The sequence below is a fragment of the Dryobates pubescens genome, chromosome 9 (assembly GCF_014839835.1).
Source record: "Dryobates pubescens isolate bDryPub1 chromosome 9, bDryPub1.pri, whole genome shotgun sequence".
Taxonomy (NCBI): domain Eukaryota; kingdom Metazoa; phylum Chordata; class Aves; order Piciformes; family Picidae; genus Dryobates; species Dryobates pubescens.
This window is the reverse complement of record NC_071620.1, coordinates 24,352,524-24,373,728: the sequence shown is the minus strand read 5'-3', so window position 1 is coordinate 24,373,728 and position 21,205 is coordinate 24,352,524. Positions and strand designations below refer to the sequence as shown.

General features: G+C 39.7%; 1 protein-coding gene across 6 annotated transcripts in view; it reads left to right on the top strand.

Annotated features, from left to right (window-relative positions):
- Window positions 1–21,205, top strand: part of CTNND2 (catenin delta 2) — a 576,017-nt gene that overhangs the window by 57,593 nt on the left and 497,219 nt on the right. The window lies entirely within an intron of this gene.

Below are 21,205 nucleotides of genomic sequence, written 5' to 3'. Positions count from 1 at the left end.
CTTCAAGTTCTTTTTGGAAAGTGGAAACCGTTCCGCTTTGAACAGCGAATCATTCTCCATAGATTGTGTTGTGTGTTTAGTAACATGTCTATTTTTCTGCATCCTGCTTTGTAGTAGTAACATTCCCCTCTCCAACTGTTGGTCTACGATAATTCTTCCAGTTTTATGCTACTTTACATATCAGCATGAATGCAGTTAGAAGGATGTAAGTATTTAGAAGGAAAACAGCAAGGGCAAGGAGAATCAGAGATACAAACAAATGAAGAATGCGTAGGCAGGGCTACCAACTTTGTATGTCTACAGGCAGCCTGTTTATTAGAGGTGAGATGAAGCAGAACTTGCTGAACTGTAACAGAAGCTGAGAAGCTAAGCAAAGTACAATGAAACTCTGCTTCACTACTTTGCAGTTACTGCCTGAAAACCGCTCCAGTTAACTTGTATTGGCTGTTGTGTGACATTACAGATGTCTCCCGGCTACATAACCCACAACTGGGAAAGGCAGTCCTAGGCACCACAACATGCCTTGGGCTACCTAGCTGGAAAACAGCTTTGCTGGAAAGGACCAATGATCTGGTGGACACCAAGCTGAATATGTATCAGCAATGTGCCTGTGATGCAAAGGCAGTAAATACTATGCTGGGCTGCATTAGGAACTGTGTTGCCAGCAGTTCATGGGGGAGGATCAACATGTGAAGCAACACGTGAAGTGCTCTGTGCAGTTCTGGGCACCCAGTACATGAGGTACGAAGACACAGTGAAGGGCCAGAAGGATGATAAAAGAACTGAAGCAGCTCTCCTATAAGGAAACGCTGAAAGAGCTGAAACTCCCCAGCCTGAAGAAGAGAAGGCTCAGAGAATCTTGTCAATGTATATTAACACCTGAAAGGAGGGTGCAAATAAGATGGAGCTGCCAGACTCCTTGCAAGTGGTGCCCAGTAATGGGACCAGAGGCAATGGGCAGAGAGAGAAACACAGGAGGTTCCCTCCCAATATCATCAGACATTTTTATACAAGCTGCATCCCTTGCAATGTTTGAGGTCAGGTTGGATGGGGATCTGCACAACCTCATCTAGATAAAGATATCTCAGCTCACTGCAGTGGGGTTGGTCTGGATGCCATTTAAAGGTCCCTTCCAACCCAAAGCAATCTGTCGTTCTACCATGAGGGTAACCATGCACTGGCACAGGTTACCTGGAGTGGAGTGTCCATCTATGGAGATATTCCAAAGCCTGCTCTAGGTGGCTCTGCATTGAGCAGAAGGGATTGAACCAGAGGACCTCCAGAGTCGCTGACAAGCTGTTGTGTTCCTGCTAATCATATTTCTGAGCAGCTAAAAGTTCAGCTGAACATTACTTTAGTTTGTGGTTTGGGGTTTTGGATTTTTTTGGAGAAAAGCTGACTGAATTGGTGGCACAACTACTTCTTTATTAATTTTATTTAAATTTGTAATTTCAGAACTTTACTATGGTAACAAAAGAAATTAAATTATCACATCACAGTACCAGAAGAAATTTGTGTTCTACTGCATCATTGCCATGGTGCCTGTATGAAAAGAAGGGGCCAGACCAAACAAATCAAAAGCAAAGGGGACAAGATATTGCAATAGAAGTTAAATCAGGAATGAGTAACAAAAGGCAAAAAAGAGAATGTTAGACAATGCAATGTTGAATGCTTTGTAGCTCTGAAAAAAAAGAACAAGGACTCCAGTTTTAGAAGGATGACTTTGCAAATGTTTCCTTATTATTGTTTTCAGCACAATGCTTCAGTGTTTTAAGTACTCTGACTGAAAGAGGAAGCTAAGGATGTTAAAAGAATTGTGGATTGGGATGATGGAGATAATTTCTTTCTTCCTTTCTTCCTTTCTTTCTTTCTAATGTAAATTTGAGGACCTTGGAAGCATAAAGGCAGCTTGGAAGATAATTACAAGATGACAGGAGTGAATCTCTATTAAAGATAAAACTTCCCAGATTTTGCTTTTATGTGAGGAAGATTCAAATTCAATGTGTAGGCTGATGATATAGTAAACATAATCTTGCGCATTTTTTCCCCTTCTCATTTCTTTCTTTCTCTGTTACACTGTGGACTTTGGTTTCAAAACTTTATTCCTCATCACCATTGTTAGAAGTATGTATTCACAGATGTTGGATATGTATGTTAGGGGATATACATAGTTTCACTGTGTCAGCAGCATAATGATCTATAGAACTATTCCAAATAGCAGGGGTGTGGGGTTTTTTGTTTTCTTTTATAAGACTGGACACAATGAATGTGTAACACTAGCAGTGAAAGCATCATACTGACCATAGTAAGCATCAGAATAAGGGGTCTGGAATTTTGTTTTTCCTGTCTGAAACTTAATATGAAAATCTCACAGTTGCAATTAACTGGCATTTGCAGGGAAAAAATAAAATTATGAAGATTGTAAACAGAAAAAAATGTGTGTCAAGGTTCACTCAGTGGAGAGTTGCCTGAATTTTAGCCTCCATAATCACATTTGAGCAGCAGTTATGATCTCCCAAGACTGTACACTCATGGGTCTGCACAGCAGATTGTACATGTAGAGAGTGAATAAAATAGATTTAAATGTAATCATTTAACTGTATTTGCCTTTTTTTTGTAAAGGCTACATGAACTTATATTTTCACCTTTATTGCTAAACCATAGCCAAAATAGTCTGAAATAATATAATTCTAGTATTAATGCTCATTACAAAGAAGGTAAATTTGTTTACTATGCTTTTTATTAAACCAAACATTACTTGATGTATCTTGGGGGAAAAGTAACCTGAGCTTCAGTAATAGATCACTCTTTATGAAGATGCATTTATTTTGCCCAAGAATTGAGAATCCTACTCAGTAAGAGTTGGATAACTCTATTCTAATTTTGCCAAGGGCATCACAACCACCCAAACTCTTATAGCTCTAGGCATAGCCTAACTTATATTCACGTTTTCCCAGAATATAAATTACTCTAAAAGTCTATAAATGAAGCAGAAAGTCTGGGATATTCTGTAGCCTAGATGTCCACACCCCCCACACCCTCTCTCCCCTCCCCTGCCCCCCATCCATTCCCCCGTTCTTTATTCTTCTTTATTTTATGAAGTCTCTGTCCTGGTTTTTCTGGGATAGAATCCTAGGCTGAGCATGGGCTGCTGACCATTAGCAGTTTCAAGTCAGCCAGTACATCTTACTTGAGCTGGCTCACAGGTGTATCCCAGACCATGCTCAATATCAAGGCAGTTATTGCTATTTCCATTCTGTAAGAAGGAAAAGTTATCCTCTCTTTCTTTGTAAGAGGTTTAGGTCTAAGTTTAATAATTGTTTTTAAAAGTCCATGTGTCAGTACTCTAGAGGACATTCAAATACCAGATGACACTGGAATCACTGAAATCGTATTGTGAGTGTAAACCTTAATGCAGAAATTTAAACTGACAGTTCCAAACTTGGGTCCTAATCTATATCCTGAATTGCTGTGTAAAACCAACAACAGCAAAGCCCTCTAGGGCTGTATTTTCATTTAATGTGGTTGTAACTGAGTCAGATAACACAGTCATTATGCAATTCTGAAGCATAATCTATTTCCACAGATTATTCCTATTCCACAGGCTTATTCTTATTGATAACTGGATGTGTAATGCAACATTTCCTTTTTTTTTTTATTCAGAGTATTTGTAGACTGTCAGAGATGTGCATTCCCATTCCAAGTTGTCATAGTTCTAGATGTATCTTGGCTTTCTTGATCATCTTTTTTAAATCAAAGGAGCCCTCAATTTGACAAATGTTCATTGCAGAAGGAGGTGGTATTAAGGTCTCAGAGAATTTTACTGCATATTCCATTTTAATAGCTAGTCAAAGCTGTGGTGTATATTAGTGTATATTTTCCTATCCATTTCATGGAGAAAATAGTGACAGTATGCATTTGCCTGTATTGGTTTTGCCTGAGCTGGAGCTGATTCTCCCGAGAGCATCTTTCTTAGTGCTGCGTTTCACAGTGATGTAGCTGGATGTTGATAACACAGCAGTGTTTTGGCTACTACTGAGCCAAGCACCAACGCTGTACTTTATCAACATTTCCCACCCAACAGCAGGCTGAGGGATGGGCAAGATCATGGGAGGGGACACAGCTGGGCCAGCTGACCCAAACTGACCAGAGGGGTATTTCATACCATATGATGTCAGCTCAGATATAAAAGCTAAGTGAAAGAGGGAAGTGTGGGGGTCTTTCTTTGATGGTGTCTGCTGGAGCAACTGGTAAGCATATGGAAGTCCTGCTTCCTGGGAAGTGACTGAACATCATCTGCTGATGGGAAGTAGAGAATAATATCTTTGCTCTTGCTTCCATGCACAGCCTTTGCTTTTGCCCTGTTAAACTACTTGTTTCTTGACTGATGGGCCTTTGATTATATTTTCCCTCTCACCTGTCCATCTATGAAGGGGGGCGATAGGATGGCTTTGGTGGGCATCTGGCTCCCAGCCAGTGCCAAATCACCATGTCCCCTAACCATAGTCCCTTTGCTGTTGCTAATTTGTAGTCTACACCAAAATCTCTGCATCTTCCAGACAATCCAGGAGTGCTTTCTCCTTCACTATTTTTTTTTCCTAATGAATTTGTAAGTTTATTTAGGTGTTGATTATTTACTGCCTTTTTTTACAATGGCAGTAGAAACATTCTCAGCAGTCAGTTAATGTGAGATCACTACCATAGCTTGGTAGTGACATATGACTATGCTAGAAAGAAATGAGAAGAGAGTAATAAATACAGTAACAAATGCTTCCATACTGATAGGACTTTAAAACATGTTTATTCTAGTCTTTTTGAAGAGTTTTGATATCTGTGTGAATAAATTACCCCAAATAAATGATCCACTATATTTAGATTTATATTCTTTGCTAGTTGCAACAGGAAACCCAATGAAAACCTTTTTAAAATAATAAAACCCAGAATTTAGCTCTTCGTGTGTGTTCACGAGGTCGTTTGCTTCATTTTTCGTTTAGGCACACAGTTTACTAGACAGCGACTGAAGTAGTGTATTTTTAGCAAAGTATATGGGCTAGCGTATTTTGGATTGTTCAGATCCTGTTGCAGAGAGGTGATTTTGTTTTCAGGTATGGCTGGCAACAATGAGACACTGCATGAGTCATCCAGATAACAGGACTGTGTTGCTTAAAGGGCTGTCCTCAAACTGCATGAATAATTTTGCAGTGTTTCTTATCTCTTGTAAGATGTTTTTGCTGTTGGATATTATCAGCCCAGATGGTTCCAAGTGTGAGACACAACTTCTTAAATAGATATTTTCCAAGTGTTTTTCCTATCTCTACAGCTGTAGCAATTTCAGCTGTACCTCATTACTTGCCAGCTCTTGGTTTAGGCTGCTGTTGGAGCTTCTTGGCAAGCTGTACGCTAAACACCGTTTTCCAGGCTTGTTTGTAAGATGGTTGCTGGCACAGTGGAATCAAAGTAGTAAAACATTTTAAAAATACATCTCTGTCTTCCAGCTTCCCTTGTATTTGACATTTCTAAGGCTTTCCCTGAAATCATCCTGATTATTTCTTTTTTTCTACAAGAGCTTCTAAAGATGGCATGATTTTTGGCCACTGAAACAGGAGTGGCTTAAATAACCAAAGGGTAAAACAAATACTGTTTGAAACCAAATAAAATTCATCATTCTAAAGAAGTTTTCTATATGACATCTACAGAGTCACCTTCTTGTCTGAGGAAAATAATAACCATCACCATAAATAATAAGTCCAGCATCAATTACACAGTTCAGGAAAATTTTGTTTCTGGTGAAAAAGAAATTTACTATGAGAAGAGGCAGGCAGCAAACTGTGTTGCCCAAAGAGTCTCTGTCCCTGGGAGTTTCAAGACTCAGATGGATAAAGCCCTGAGCAATCTGGTCTCATTTCATAGCTGACCCTGCTTTGAACAGGAGGTTGGCATGACTGCCGTCCTGAGGCTACTTCCAATCTTTTAGCCTTTCAAAGCTGTGAAATTCAGACATGTCACCTGATGCCACTGGAAATGAAGTAATTGTGTTGTAGCACATGCAGCTCTCTTTTAATCAGGTGTGCCTTCTACAAAGCTGAATGGAGCGTAGGACACAAAAAAGATAATAGGATAGGATAGGATAGGATACGATAGGATAGGATAGGATAGGATAGGATAGGATAGGATAGGATAGGATAGGATAGGATAGAATTAACCAGGTTGGAAAAGACCTTTGAGATCATCAAGTACAACCTATCATCCAACACTATATAATCAACTAAACCATGGCACCAAGCACCCCATCCAGTCTCTTCCTAAACACCTCCAGTGATGGTGACTCTACCACCTCCCTGGGCAGCCCATTCCAATGGGCAATCACTCCTTCTGTGAAGAACTTCTTCCTAACATCCAGCCTAAATCTTCCCTGGTGCAGCTTGAGACTGTGTCCTCTTGTTCTGGTGCTGGTTGCCTGGGAGGAGACCAATCCCCCATCTGGCTACAACCTCCCTTCAGGTAGTTGTAGACAGCAATAAGGTCTCCCCTGAGACTCCTCCAGGCTAAGCAGCCCCAGCTCCCTCAGCCTCTCCTCATAGGGATTGTGCTTCAAACACCTCACCAGCTTTCTTGCCCTTCTCTAGACACATTCCAGCAACTCAACATCTTTCCTAAACTGAGTGACCCAGAACTAGACACAGTACTCAAGGTGTGGCCTAACCAGTGCAGTGTACAGGGGCAGAATGACCTCCCTGCTCCTGCTGGCCACACTATTCCTGATATAGGCCTGGATGCCATTGGCCTTCTTGGCCACCTGGGCACACTGCTGGCTCATGTTCAGCCTCCTATCGACCAGTACTCCCAGGTCCCTTTCTGCCTGGCTGCTCTCCAGCTACTCTGTCCCCAGCCTGTAGCACTGCATGGGGTTGTTGTGGCCAATGTGTAGAACCCGGCACTTAGATGTGCTAAATCTCAGGCCCTTGGACTCTCTACCCTCTAACAGATCAACACCCGCCCCAGCTTGGTGTCATCTGCAGATTTACTGATGATGGACTCAGTCCCCTCATCCAGATCATCAGTAAAGATATTGAACAGGGTGGGGCCCAGCACTGATCCCCGGGGGCCACCACTAGTAACTGGCTGCCAGCTGGATGTGGCATCATTCACCACCACTCTCTGGGCTCAGCCCTCCAGCCAGTTCCTAACCCAGCACAAAGTGCTGCTGTCCAAGCCACGGGCTGACGGCTTGGCCAGGAGTTTGATGTGGGGGACAGTGTCAAAGGCCTTGGTGAAGTCCAGGTAGACTACATCCACAGCCTTCCCCACATCCACCAGGTGGGTCAGCTGATCATAGAAGATCAGGTTGGTCAGGCAGGACCTGCCTTTCCTAATTCCATGCTGTCTGTGTCTGATCCTTTGCCCATCCTGTAAGTGCTGTGTGATTGCACTCAAGATGACCTGTTCCATAATCTTGCCTGGCACTGAGGTCAGGCTGCCAGATCTGTAATTCCCTGGCTCATCCATCTGGTCCTTCTTGTGGATGGGCATCACGTTGGCCAGCTTCCAGTCATCTGGGACCTCTGCAGTGAGCCAGGACTGTTGAAAAATGATGGAGAGGAACATGCGAAAGTGAAAGAAACAAGATGTATTGCTTAGCATAGGAAAACTTCTATCCCTAAATGTTTAGAAAGTTTGGTGGCCCTGAAAATGATGCCATTCAACAGTCAAATAGAAAGAGTTTATGGATTTGCAGTTTATGAAAGGATAGGTTAGCTGGTCATAAGTCATGATGTGTCTTTGCAGTCCTCTGGTGAATATGTGTGTCCTGTACTTGAGAGAAATAGGAATTGAGACTTATTGGGGGAAAGGTGATATATTTCTAGATATTAAGAATAGATGTACTGAGCTCAGAGAGCTTGATGCAGAGTTCTGTCCAGATGGGGAGAAAAGGCCTGGAAAATGAATAGTCACTCTTTACTTGATATGCATTGAGTTACTTTCTGAGATTTTTAAATACCAGTTTTAGCATTTCATTTTGCTCATGTGCAGTGTTCACAGTTTACTTTTATTATTCACCCCATCTATCAGTAAGCCTTTCTCTTGCAAACATGGAAGCAGTTGGAGCCCAGGCTACAGAATATTTAGAATAGCGAATTTTAGAATTGTGAGTTTAAAGGTACTTCTGTGTTTGCTGACACATTGCTTTGTGTCTCTGATTAGATGAAACTGCCATAGAAGCTCTTGGTTACTAGAGGATAAATAAAATATGGTTATAGACATCTTGACATCTTAAGTCTTCACTCAGGCTCCAGTTTTGTCACTTAGTAGTGGTCTGTGTCTGTACTACTTAAGGGCCTTAATATTTTTAGGATGATGTATACCTGCCAGAGGCTTTTCAGAATATTTTGCTACCTGAAAAAGTGAGATCAGTCCAATAGGCTAACACAGGTTAGCAACTGTGTGTTGTATTTAGCTTCTCAGGGTTGTGAACTGTTCTGTATAATTGTTAGCAGTGTCTGGTATGATGTCTTATCGTGCTATCCTTTAAAAGAAAAAAGAAAGCAGTGCCTTACAATTTGCCATTAGAATAAAGTGTTCTCATTTATCAGATGAGAAAATACCTGATGTTTCTATTGCATATTAAAAAGACATAAAATGCCACTGGTTTGAAAAAATGGAAAGTGATGCTCACTTTTGTTCTAAAAGCAGGATCTTTCAGCAGAGTGCCATGCTTCTCAGAAGCTTTGGCTGGTATTCCCTAGGAGTTGTGGGAAAAGACTTTCAAGTTTCTTGCAAAACAAGACAATGATTTTTAAATATATTTTTTTAAAGCACGTTAATGCAAGAGATTGACTTTCAGTTAATGGAATTTCAGATCATGTTATAAGCATTATATTTGAGTTGAGAGGTATTTTAACTTTTTTAATACTTCAGATGTTTAAAACTGACTGAGCAGCATCCTTAAGTCTAGGTACTTAGGGAGGTTGAATGGGTAAAGTCTGGAAATTGTTAGCTCTGCAGGTAAGTGCTGGATAGTAGCATAAAAATACCTGCAGTCGTCTTAATTCCATTACAGCACTCCTTGTGGGCAGCAAAGGTGATATGCAAAGGTGGGAAGCTACAGATGAGCAGAGATCTCATCCTTTTTCTCTGTTCTTATTTGACTTTGAAAATATTATGGACCCATGCTTTAAAGCCCTTGAAAAAGTGAGCAAGATACTGTTGGAATAATACACTTGCCTCTGGGCAGTGTTCTCTTTCTGCTCTTTTATTGGTCATCCTCTTTGAAAAAAGCAACAAAACCAAAAGATTGAGCCAAAAGCTTAGGCGGAAAACAAGTACTTGGGAGCAGCCAATATCTTAGTCTAGAGTGCGGTGGGCTGGGGACTGAGAGGGGAGGAAATCCATTTGGTACCCAGTAAATCTGAAACCAGCATTTTGGTCCTAGCTTGGTAGAGTGACTTGCTGGAGGAAACAATGGATTAGATATTTGTAACCCATAAATATGCAATAAAGTGCAACTGCTTGTTTTTACCACCTACTTGATTGTAAATATTGACTACTTCATACTAGTGAATTGCAAGACTTCAAAATGCTTTCAAAGTATGAGAATGGGTTTGTCACTAAATTCTCTGCTTGCTATGCTCATGTTTCTAACTGAATGATTTACATGTTACCTATTGCAGTGTTTTAAGGTTATTTCCTTGTTATTGCAAGCTTCACTTTTTCAAATGTGTCATTTATACTTTTTTTTCTGGTGACTTGAGTAATCAGAGTCATCTTGAGTGTCATTATGCAGGATGTGCAGGGCAACCATATGATCAGTTCCAGTCAGCATGGGTTCATGAATGGCAGGTCCTGTTTGATGAACCCAGTTTGTTTCAGCAACAAGGTGACCTGCTTAGTGGATGAGGGAAAAGTTGTGGATATTGTTACCTGGACTTTATTAAAGCCTTTGATACTATCTCCCATAGCACCTTCCTGGAGAAACTGGCTTCTCATGGCTTGGATGGGTGGGTTGCTTGGCTAGGTTGAGAGCTGGCTCTCTGGCCTGGCCCACAGAGTGGTAGTGAATGGAGTTAAATCTACCTGGGAACTGGTCACTAGTGGTGTTCTCCAGGGATCAGTTTCGGGGCCTGTGCTATTTTACATCTTTATTGATGACCTCTATGAGGGAATTGAACGCACCCTTGACAAGTGTGCAGATGACACTGAGAGGGAGTATTGATCAGCTTGAAGGTGGTAAGGCTCTGCAGAGGGATCTGGACAGGATGGATTTATGAGCTGAGGGTGGTTTATGAGGTTTAACAAGGCCAAGTGCCAGGTCCTGTACTTGGGTCATAACAACCCCCATGCAAAGCTACAGACGTGGGTCAGAGTGTCTTGAAAGTTGTCAGACAGAAAAGGACCTGGGGGTGCTGATTGACAGCCATCTGAACATGACTCAGCAAGGTGCTAAGATGTTCAGGAAAGCCAACAGTATCCTGGCCTGTATCAGGAAATGTGACCAGCAGGACCAGGGAAGTAATTGTACTTCTCTGCTTGGCACTGGTGAGGCTGCACCTTGAACACTGTGTTCAGTTTTGGGCCTCTCACTATAAGGAGGATATTGAGGTGCTTGAGCATGTTGAATGAGCAAAGAAGCTTGTTAAGGGTTTGGAGAATAAGTCTTACGAGGAGTAGTTGAGGAAACTGGTGTTGATTAGCCGGGTGAAAGGGAGGCTGAGGGAGGACCTCATTGCTGTCTACAAGTACCTGAATGTAGGTTGTGTCAAGATGAGGGTCAATCTTTTCTCCCAAGTAACAATCAATAGGACAAAAGGATGTGCCTTCAAGATGTTCCAGAGGAGGTTTAAATTGGACATTAGGACAGATTCCTTCACAGGTTCACTTGATGGCTACTTGAAGTTTCTCTACAGGACTCCTTTTCCCCTCTGCTGCTGCTTGTTCGGTATTGTATAATTAGTTCTCTCTCAATCTGGAATGTGACAGTTCTTTGTACGAGATTTGGTTCAATCTCTTCCTTTTTCTTTCCCCTTTTGATTTTTTTTTCCTTTCCTTATACCATGCTGGATTCTATCTCCATTTTCATGGTGCTTGCACTCAGATAAGCTACAATTTTAATAAGCACAAGTTGATCATCTAGGTGTAGGGAGTAATAACATGTCAGACTGATTACTACAGCACTCAGAATGCCCTTCTCATATGATAGTTACCACTGACAGCTATTCTCAGTATTGTTTTGTGAACCATTTTATATTTATTTTTTGAAATTTATCTTGAGCATCTTTTTCTAGCTCATTTTATGGTGATGTGAGACGGTAAAGGAATCACTTGATTCTGTTCAGATAATGCAGGGGCCTCTTTCACTGGAGTTTCAACCATGTTGATTTTTAAGGGGAAGGCCATAGTTGCAGTATCTTCCCAGCTCCAGAATATTGCCACTTGAGGTCTCTAGATTATCTAATCAGGTCAAAATATGTGGTTTTGTCTCTAAACCTGGCCTTCAGAAGTGCACTACAGATTTTGCAGAAAAAGGTCATATGAAAATGACTTCAGGCAAATTGTCTTATCAAGTAAAAGATAAGGGTTGGTTTTGTTTTGTTTTTTTTGGGGGGGTTTGGTTGGTTGGTTGCCTTTGTTGGGGGGGTGGAGGTGTTGGTTGTTTGTTTTAATGCAACAGTACCAGAAACAAGTTCATTGCTTGCCTGATATGAGGAATATTAGAGCTGAAGTTACTGATTATCACATTGAAGATATTCAAAACAGTGAACTTTACTGTAACTGAAACCATGTGTATATTAAATGGCAAATATGCTAATTGTTATTATACAGAAAAGCAGTCATTAGGGAGAAAAAAATTTCTCTCAAATTGAATGCAATGTAAATTTAATTTTCAGAACATTGCCTGGGGCAATAGCTTGACATTTTCTTGAAACTGATCTGATTAGTTCTCAGAATTATGATGAGAAATGTCACTTACCGTGGAAAATACCTTTTCAAGCATTGAAGCTCAGAAAAGAGTAATTTCTTTTTTTTCTTTGGAGATTGCTTTGTGGCCATGTGGCAAGGACAATAGTTAGCTCTACTTGTGTACTGAGCTTGTTTTAGTTTCGGTATGGAATCAATTCAGAATCTTAACAGGAAAAAGGATATAAATTGAACCAAACCCATTGTACTATTTTTGTGAAGGTGACCTTAAAGAGTAGGTGTACAGGCTTTTAAATTTAACATTTCATTAGTCACCTTCTGTAATTCTTATGACATGAACCTCAGGTTTGCCAGTGTGATGTCTATTAAATGGAAAGGGCATTTTCGTCTGAGTTAGTGGCAAAGATGCATTGTGTACAAGCATACGAGGGGTTTGAATGAGTGAATAAATATAATAAAGTTACATAATGTAGTTTACAGGGCTTGCTAGTATAAGTGTTTTGCCTATACCATCACAAAGTACTGTAAAGATTTCAGTGCTTACTGTCATTGAAATGTCATTTTAAAGTACGATATCCAAATTAGTATGGTTAAACAGCTGATAAGATTTCTAGAGCTTAAAACCAAACTTTGATTGTCAGATTTCATATAGTGCAAAGCTTAAGTTTCTGCCAAAAGCACCATTTGGACATCTGAATCTAGACTTGTGATTGTTGTATTCAGCAGGGAAAGCAGAAAGCATTGTCTAGAGGATAATTTTTCTGCACCATAGGGCTATTTTGCCTGCTTCATTAAGAAAATATAGATAGATACAGCATTGGAAAACCACAGATTTGTTTTTAATTGGAAAAGACCTCTAAGATCATCCAATCCAACCCTCAACCTAACACAACCATGGCCATGAAGCCTTGTCCTGAAGGGCCATGCCCACATGTGTATTCAACCCCTCTAGGTATAGTATTACAGAATTTACCAAGTTATGAAATTAATATGCCAAATATTAATATTAATTAAAATATTAATAACTCTTTATTAATAAAAAAATTGCAAACAAATTATCCAATAGGTTCACTGTACAGCTGGAATCTATACAGTGGGAATGTACAGTATTTAGGCAACATAACAAATTTTAACAATTTTAAGCAAAATGGGAGGAATAACAGAATCCCTGGTGCAAAACGGTGCTTGACCGCTCCCCAGTGGGGGAGACTTGACGAGAGCCAGTAAGCCAAGGAGGCAATTAACTAATTACTCACGAAGGGTTCTACCCCAAATGGGGGGGTGCTGCTGTTGTATTGGCCGTTGAGGCTTTTTGGGGTGCTCTCATGCGCCAAGCATGGCTGGTTGCTGGCAGGAATACCACGCCGTCGTAGATGGCTGGTCTGGCTCCAGCAGGACAGCGGGGTCTTGCGTCTTCCTAGGTAAACTGAGGCACGGCTCAACTTCTAGTTGGAAGGGGAAGTGAGGCTTGGATCCTAAGACTTTTGGCTTCTCAAGCTTGCAGTGAGTAGGCTTGTGGCTTCTATCCCAGGTTTTGGACCAGGCAACTCAAGGCAAGGCAGTCCAGGCAAGGCAGATTCAAGCAAGGCAGATCCAAGCAGGCAAGGCAAGGCAAATGCAAATCAGCCTGTTTTTATCACTTGCCCGAGATTCAACTGGGCCAATAGGGCAACCAAAGCCAGCAGTTACCCAATGAAAAGGGACTCTGCTAGGCTGTGGCCATAAAAGGTAGAAGCATAGGCCTGGTCTGGGAGAAGCAGTTGTCAGTACATGTGCTCTTACCCCAAAAGACTTGTGTACCCAGACATGTTGGTGCCTGTTCTTTTGTCCTTTTTCTCACATTGCCCCATACTGCTACAGGAGGGAGAGGGGAAAGGGGGACCATGTCTAGACATATCAGGATCTGTGTAGGTTTGTGCTGGGCCCATATGGCCCCATCATGCCATATGGTGACTCAACCACCTCCCTGGATAACCTATTCCGTGGCCTTACCACTCTTTCCATAAAGAAATTGTTTCTAATATTCAATGTAAACCTCCCCTGGCACAATTTCAAGGCATTTCCTCTTGTTCTATCACCTTATACTAGAGAAATGAGACTGACCCCCACCTCACTACAACCACCTTTTTGTAGAGACCACAGAAACAAACAGTCAGTATTCTAGCCAGGCAACTTTTACTTTTGCAAAACACAAATACAAATTAAATGAACAGAATAGAATAAACCATGTTGGAAGAGATTTTCAAGATCATTGTGTCCAACCTATCAAGTAATCCAACCCACCTAATCAACTAAACCATGCAGCCAAGCACCCTATCAAGTCTCCTCCTGAACACCTCCAATGATGGTGACTCCACCACCTCCTTGGGCAGCCCATTCCAACGGGCAATCACTCTCTCTGTGTAGAACTTCTTCCTAACATCCATCCTAAACCTCCCCTGGTGCAGCCTGAGACTGTGTCCTCTTGTTCTGGTGCTGGTTGCCTGGGGGAAGGGACCAACATCCGCCTGTGACTTGAATGACTTGAATGTGGCTGCTAACTGGTCATTATTGCTGATTCAGCCACCAGCTGGCACAGGTCTATGGCTTTCCAAATTTATTTATTTTTTATATTTTTTGCATTGAGACACTGTGACAGAGGTCAGAATCTTTTTTCTTCATTCTTTTTATTTTCTAAGTTTACTAATAGAGAAATGGAGAGGAGAAGAGAAAAAAATACTCAACCAAGGTGAATTAAGAATGGCAGTGATAAGACCTACATCTCTGTAGTCCCAGTCATATGACCTTCCTTGCTCATAATCAAAGTCCCTTTAAAGCAATGTTGGTTTTACTTAAGTAGAACTACTCCTATCTTTAAGTTTCATTAAAAGATGGAAAAAGGATGTGAAGTTCTTCATCAGAACCTTAAATTCTGTTTATAAGCCATAATGTACTTTCATATCCCAATTTAATTATTAAGGACCCTAATTTCTTTTCAATCCTTATGGAACATAAAGATGCTAGTTGTGTTCTAAAGGAGCTTTTCAAACTTTTTAACAAATAAAATGCATAAATGACTCATTTGCCCTTAAACATTATTGAGGTCTGAAAACAACATAAAGGTTGGTTAAATTGGTTAAACACAGCACTTGATATCTTGAAAAATCATGTATGTTTTAACTGAAATGTACCTACATGGAAGGCAGCATTTAGGACAACTGGAAAATACTAAGTGTTCATATGCTTTCTCTATGCTAAAATACGGAAGTAATAGATTTGGCTTTATGTAATTGCATCCTTTGGTTTGGGTTCTTTGTTTTTCATTGAAACATAATGAAGTTTATAATTTCAGTCATTCATCCAAAAGCAGAGGTGTAAAGACAGTTTAGAGAAATGTATGACTTCTGTGAGGCTGTATCTTTTAAAGGAAGAGGAAGAGAAAATGTAATTTTTAGAGGCTGTTTAAAACCAAGTAGTTAAAACTGTTGACATTTTCTGAGGAGTGAATCTGCAGCACCATATGTGAGCATTTTAAAATAGTCTTTTTAATTACACAATGTTTTAAAATTTGCAGCATATGCTTGTTTGTTGGGATGACTAGTTGATGTCCACTAGGTTTTCACAACACTCACAGAAGCAGGAGTCGTCTTCCAACATTTCTTGAGGTAATAGTAATGGAAAACTGCAAGCACTAGGAGGTAATGGCATTTTGTCCTAGAGTTCATATATTTCATGTTGCCTGAGGAAGCTAAAGTTAAAGCAGTCTCCTTAATTTCTTTTGAAATTACTTTTCCAGATGGGTTTAATCATCTGAGAGGTAGGGGACAGAGGATGTGTCCTGGAAGTGCATTGTTTTGGTTGGTTGGTTAGCTTGTTTCTCTCCGTAGACAGAGCATAGCCAGTGTTATCTTTGCTAGACACCCATCAAGATGCCTTATTCCTGGCCAGTTCCTTCACTGTTCCTAGAGGGGATAAAACAGCTTTCATCTGCTTCTGCTCACTACTTGCACTATCTGCAGAGCTCTTGTTCTGAGACATTTCTTTTATGTCTTTGATAATCTGGGGTTTAAGTGATTGGCTTTGTTTCCAATCCCACTATATTGAGCCAGGGACTAAGGAAAGGCTTGCAGTTCAAGTCCAAGCATGCCTCTGATAAATTGTACATTCTTTAAAACAGCAAACAAACAAACAAAACCCCCAACCCCCAACCAAAACACTTCTTCTAACACTTGCCTCAGCACTGTACTTTAGGAAGATACGATTCAAGGAACTGCATCTTCTTATCTTCCCCTTCACTTTCCTTTGTTGTCTTGACATTTTCTCTCTCTGCTTTCTGAATTTCAAAATGGCTGTATTTAAGCAGGATGTTGCCCCTCTATGTTGTTATTCACTCTAAAGATAGGATGTGCATTTGTTACACTAAACACAAACATTTAACCATTCCCAACAACAACGTTTGCACAAAGAAATGTGCTGTTTGCCTTGCAAGCATCAGCCATGGTTTGAGTAGATTTCATCTGTGTTTAAAATATGAGCTGCACTGTGGTTCCTGAATGGAGCCACAGGACTTTCTTGTTGCAGTCAGAAAATGTGCAAAAATTAGAAATCTATGTAAGTTTAAAAGATACAAAAATTATTTTGGACTGTCTCCTCGCCTTTCAGAATTTTTGCTCATTTGGATTCAGTATTCTGCATGAAGTGGATTTACATTAACAGATTCACACAGACTGACTCTGGGGAGCTATAAATGCAGGTGAAGGGTGAGCTGTTATGTAGGCTTCCATTTAGTTTCACTTGAGCTGATCCCTTTAGGAATAGATTTAATTAGCCTTGCTGCTCTCTAGGAAGATACATGAAGTCCTATTTGTAGGCTGTAAACTAGGATATGGTATGATTAGAGAATGAGGTGGAAACTTGTGGTCACTCAGTCTACCATAGGATTTTTATCATATCAAAGCATGAGATGCCAGCTCTATTTTGCCTGCAAAGTTTCTTCCAAAGAACATGCATTTTATTCATCCAGATGGGTTTTGCATCCAGAAAGAGGCAAGCCACAGGAGACTTAACTCTCTAATTCACTGATATCTCGCTACAGAAAGGAATTTATTTTTGATTGCTGTGTTGAGAAAAGCACACTTGCTGTATTTTCTCCATCTTTTTGGTTCTAGCAGAGGACTTACCCCTCAATGCCTTTAGAAAATCATCACAACTCTTACAACCAGTATCTCTAAGGTTTTTGTAGTGTTTTGATGCTGAATGCAGATACAAGAGGGAAGTAAACTTGCTAGAATGTTGGTTTAAAGAGAGATGTAGCCTCCAAAAAACATTCTCTCCTAGCTGGGGATCTGCTTTTCTTGTTGAGGAATTGAAATGTGGTCCTTCAGTTAATCAGGTTCCCTTAGGATTTTCTACCATTGGAAATTCAACAGTAAGACAGGCAATACTGTTGACCTGCAGATGTGTGGCATCTTAGCTTTCAATTGTAGTTATTTTAAGTCTAACTCTCTTAATATAAGCTAGACAAAATTATATTGGATGCCTAAGTATATGTAGCTGTTAGAGGAAATTATTTTAAGTCTCTGTTTAAGCTGCTGCTTGAAAAATTATTTTAAATCTCTGGTTAATCTGCTGCTCTGTGTCTTGAAGTATTTCCATTTCTAATGGGAAATTTTGTAAAAGGTAAGCAACTTAGGAGAGGTTTAAGATTTCTTAATGCGTCAGCAGTGAACAACAGTTGTTACCAACTGTCTTCCACTGATACAATAGCTTTGGAAACTGATTTAGTATTTAATGTCAATATTTCTTCAACTAGTAAATATTCTGAGCTAGTATTTGACCTTATGCAAAAGTATAAAAATTATAATAAATTACATTCTTTAGTTTGCTGCATATATTGCTTTCATTCATGCATGCAGTTGCTGCTTCTCGTCTAAGTCATCTGCAATTTTAGCTAACAGTACCAAATTGATATTATTTCAAATCTTTTACCTATCTGTATTAAGTAAATAAAGAGACCAAACCTCACTTTTTTTTCTTTACTTAAAACTTCTGTATTTTCTAAGAAGCACAAACAGATAAAGAAACTAATACAGAAGCATTTCAAGATGGTGTTAGCTGTTCAAGCTGGATTTGAAGCTGCTCTCTTGGGATCTATGCTAGAAAGAACCGTCATGTTATATATACTTTATTTTTATTATGTATTTCCTTATAATTAAATATAAAAGGGGATGTTGATTTTCTTCCAGGTCTAAGATGATGTAATAAATTGAGTAAACTAATTAGCTAGTGAATGGAAGTATCCCATCATATTTAATTGTCTAAATGGGTGTATTTTGTTGTAGTAGAAGTACAGTTACTGTAATTCTTCATATGCATGTACTTAAAATGCCATGCATTATAATTTGCTGGTGGTATGAACTGGAAAAAAAGATCCCTTAAGGTTTCCAAAACCATTTCAAGAAGTTCTATAAAAATTTCTTGGTCTACTTGTCATGCATTTTCCATTTAAGTCAGTAGAAGTTGTATAGCTAAAATCACACTGAATTCATTGCAAATCTAGGGCATGCTTAAAGGGCACTTCATCTGAGCGAAGAAATCATTGCTTTGACTGTGGCTGTGTTAAATGAGAGATGGAAGTGAATAGACTTTAGTTTATTGCTCATTTGAAAGCTGGAGAGAAAAATAGTCTTGCTACCTGCCAAGCTCTTCCCCTCTGCCCAGACTTTCTAAAAATGCTTATTTGATCTGGCAGCAGTTACCTTGGCTTCAGAAGCCTTTCCTTTTTTATTTTTTTCAACAGCACTTAATTTTTTTGTTTTGTTTTATTTCTGTAGTACATTTGATCTGTATAAAAAATGGCATGAGTATAAACTAATGCAGTTTGAAACAGGCCCCCCAGAAAAAGTCACTTCATGATAATTTGGTAGTTAATTCAAAGTTTGATCACTAAAATGTACTCTTGAGTTGCTGAATCTTCCTCTGTTTCTTGATACACGAACCTGTTAGGTTTCTTCAGGAAATTTTTCTAAGTCTTACCTTTTTATATGTACTGTGGTGACATCCTATTGCAGATGTTTGTATGTGTCAGAGTATTGAAAAACAGTAATTGCAGATTTTTAGCAAATTTGTTATTGGTAAATCTGGGTATATGGCACCTTGTTGTTATGTGATTAAATGAGGAAAATAAGATGTTGAGGTCTGTTGTTACCTTCCACAGCAATACGTTTAATGTATCAGCTGTATTTTCTCTGAACTGAGCAGAAAGAGTATAAGATATTTGTTGTTTTCATAGTAGAGCTTTTCTTTATAGAATTAATGATGGGTTTACTGTGATTTTTGCTTTCATTCTTTTTATCTTCTTATTGGGCGTATATTGAGCTTCTGACACCACCATGCACACATCAAGTAGGCAGTACTTAGAGGCTTTCGTGAGAGATTTGCTTTTATGAAGGAGAGGGGGAAAAAATCCATCTCCTTTTTTTTTTAATGTTTGTGGTTGTTATTGTTTTCTTCAAAGCTGTGTTATGAGAAAGCCCTTTCCTTATTCAGGAGTTCCAGCAAAGTGTATAGCTAACTAAATGTGAAATCTTAGGGAGTCCTGCAACTTGTTACAAGGACAAATGAGAATGTGTTCTGAACAGTGTGTCATGCTAGATGATGTGGTGAACATGCTCATTTATAATTTGGCCAGGTAAGATGTTGCTCCCATAGAGTTTTTGATCGCTTTTATGTTTGAGGTTCAATGACTACTGATACCAGGAATAGAAGCACGAAAGAGTTTTCCAATAATAGAAAAATAAGTCAATTTAGATTAATTCAGTCTCTGTTACTGTTTGAACTAGATTCAGATTTTATTAATGGGTGTGAAACTGAGGAGGAGGCAGGAACATCATCATCATCATCATGTGTCTAAGGGAAGACTCTGTAAAAGTTAAACTTTGCAGTGGGTTTAGTAATAAATTCCCAAACTGCTTAATGTTTGTTGGCACTGGTTGTACTGGATTTTGAGGAAATTAGGTAAAACATTCTGACACTTAAAGGTCTCTGCTAAATTAAAGATACTCTGATTACTGGAGTGGTTAGGTGTTTTAAGATGGTTATCTTGACACTCTGTACTTAAATTTGCTTTCATTTTGTTTTCTGCAAGGCACGAAGCAGACAATTATTGGCAGCTTATGGATATCCTCTTGTCCTTTTCCTGTTTCCTTCCATTAGGAGTAGTAAAACAAAATGCAGACTTGGGTATTGTGAAGTAGAATTGGTATAATCCACATGGTAATCCCTGGTTAAAAAAAAAAACAAATTATACCAATTTGGTATAACATTCTTTATGGGTTCTACCTCTTTCATCTTTGGACAGAATCCTCCTTGTAATGATGTTGCGTAGTCCTGTAAATCAGAGTCCTGTAAAACCAGAAAGATCTGGGTTTGACTGGTGTTGTATCTGCTTCCCCCTTCTTTTTCCTTTGAGGGTGACCTCAGCTAAGTCCTAGTGTTCTTTAAACCATTTCAGTCTTAGGTCCATCTAAATTAAAACAACTCCTTAATAAACACTAAAATGCCAAGGATAATGTAATCTTTGTTACTGCTAGTTTTCTTTCATTAAAATACTGACTAGTGAAATAGAAAGTTGTAGCTACATAACAATTTCTGCTCGATAAAGATGCTATTATAGACAATGATTCTGCCAGATAAATGTAATTAGAGTATGAGATATTTTTCAAACAAATTATCAGGCCTCAGCTGATGTGCATACTGATTCAATAAATTATATCTTCATGACTGTTGGAGGTGCTTATTTTTGCAATAAGCGTGAGCACATTCAGGTGATGGTTATTTAAGAAAGTTAATTTCTCTTTCTGCCTTCATGATTAAAGAGTAAGGGCTAAGATTGTGTGGTTGCCACACCTAGGAGTTCCCATTTGAATCTCTGTGCAGTACAAACCTGTGTTGCTAATGCAGTATCACAGTATCGCCAAGGTTGGAAGATACCTCGAGGATCATCGAGTCCAACCTGACACCACAAACCTCATGACTAGACCATGGCACCAAGTGCCACGTCCAATCCCCTCTTGAACCCTTCCAGGGATGGTGACTCCACCACCTCCCCAGGCAGCCCATTCCAATGATGAACGACTCTCTCGGTGAAGAACTTTCTCCTTACCTCGATCCTAAACTTACCCTGGCACAGCTTGAGACTGTGTCCCCTTGTTCTGGTGCTGGTTGCCTGGGAGAAGAGACCAACCCCTTCCTGTCTACAACCACCTTTCAGGTAGTTGTAGAGAGCAATGAGGTCACCCCTGAGCCTCCTCTT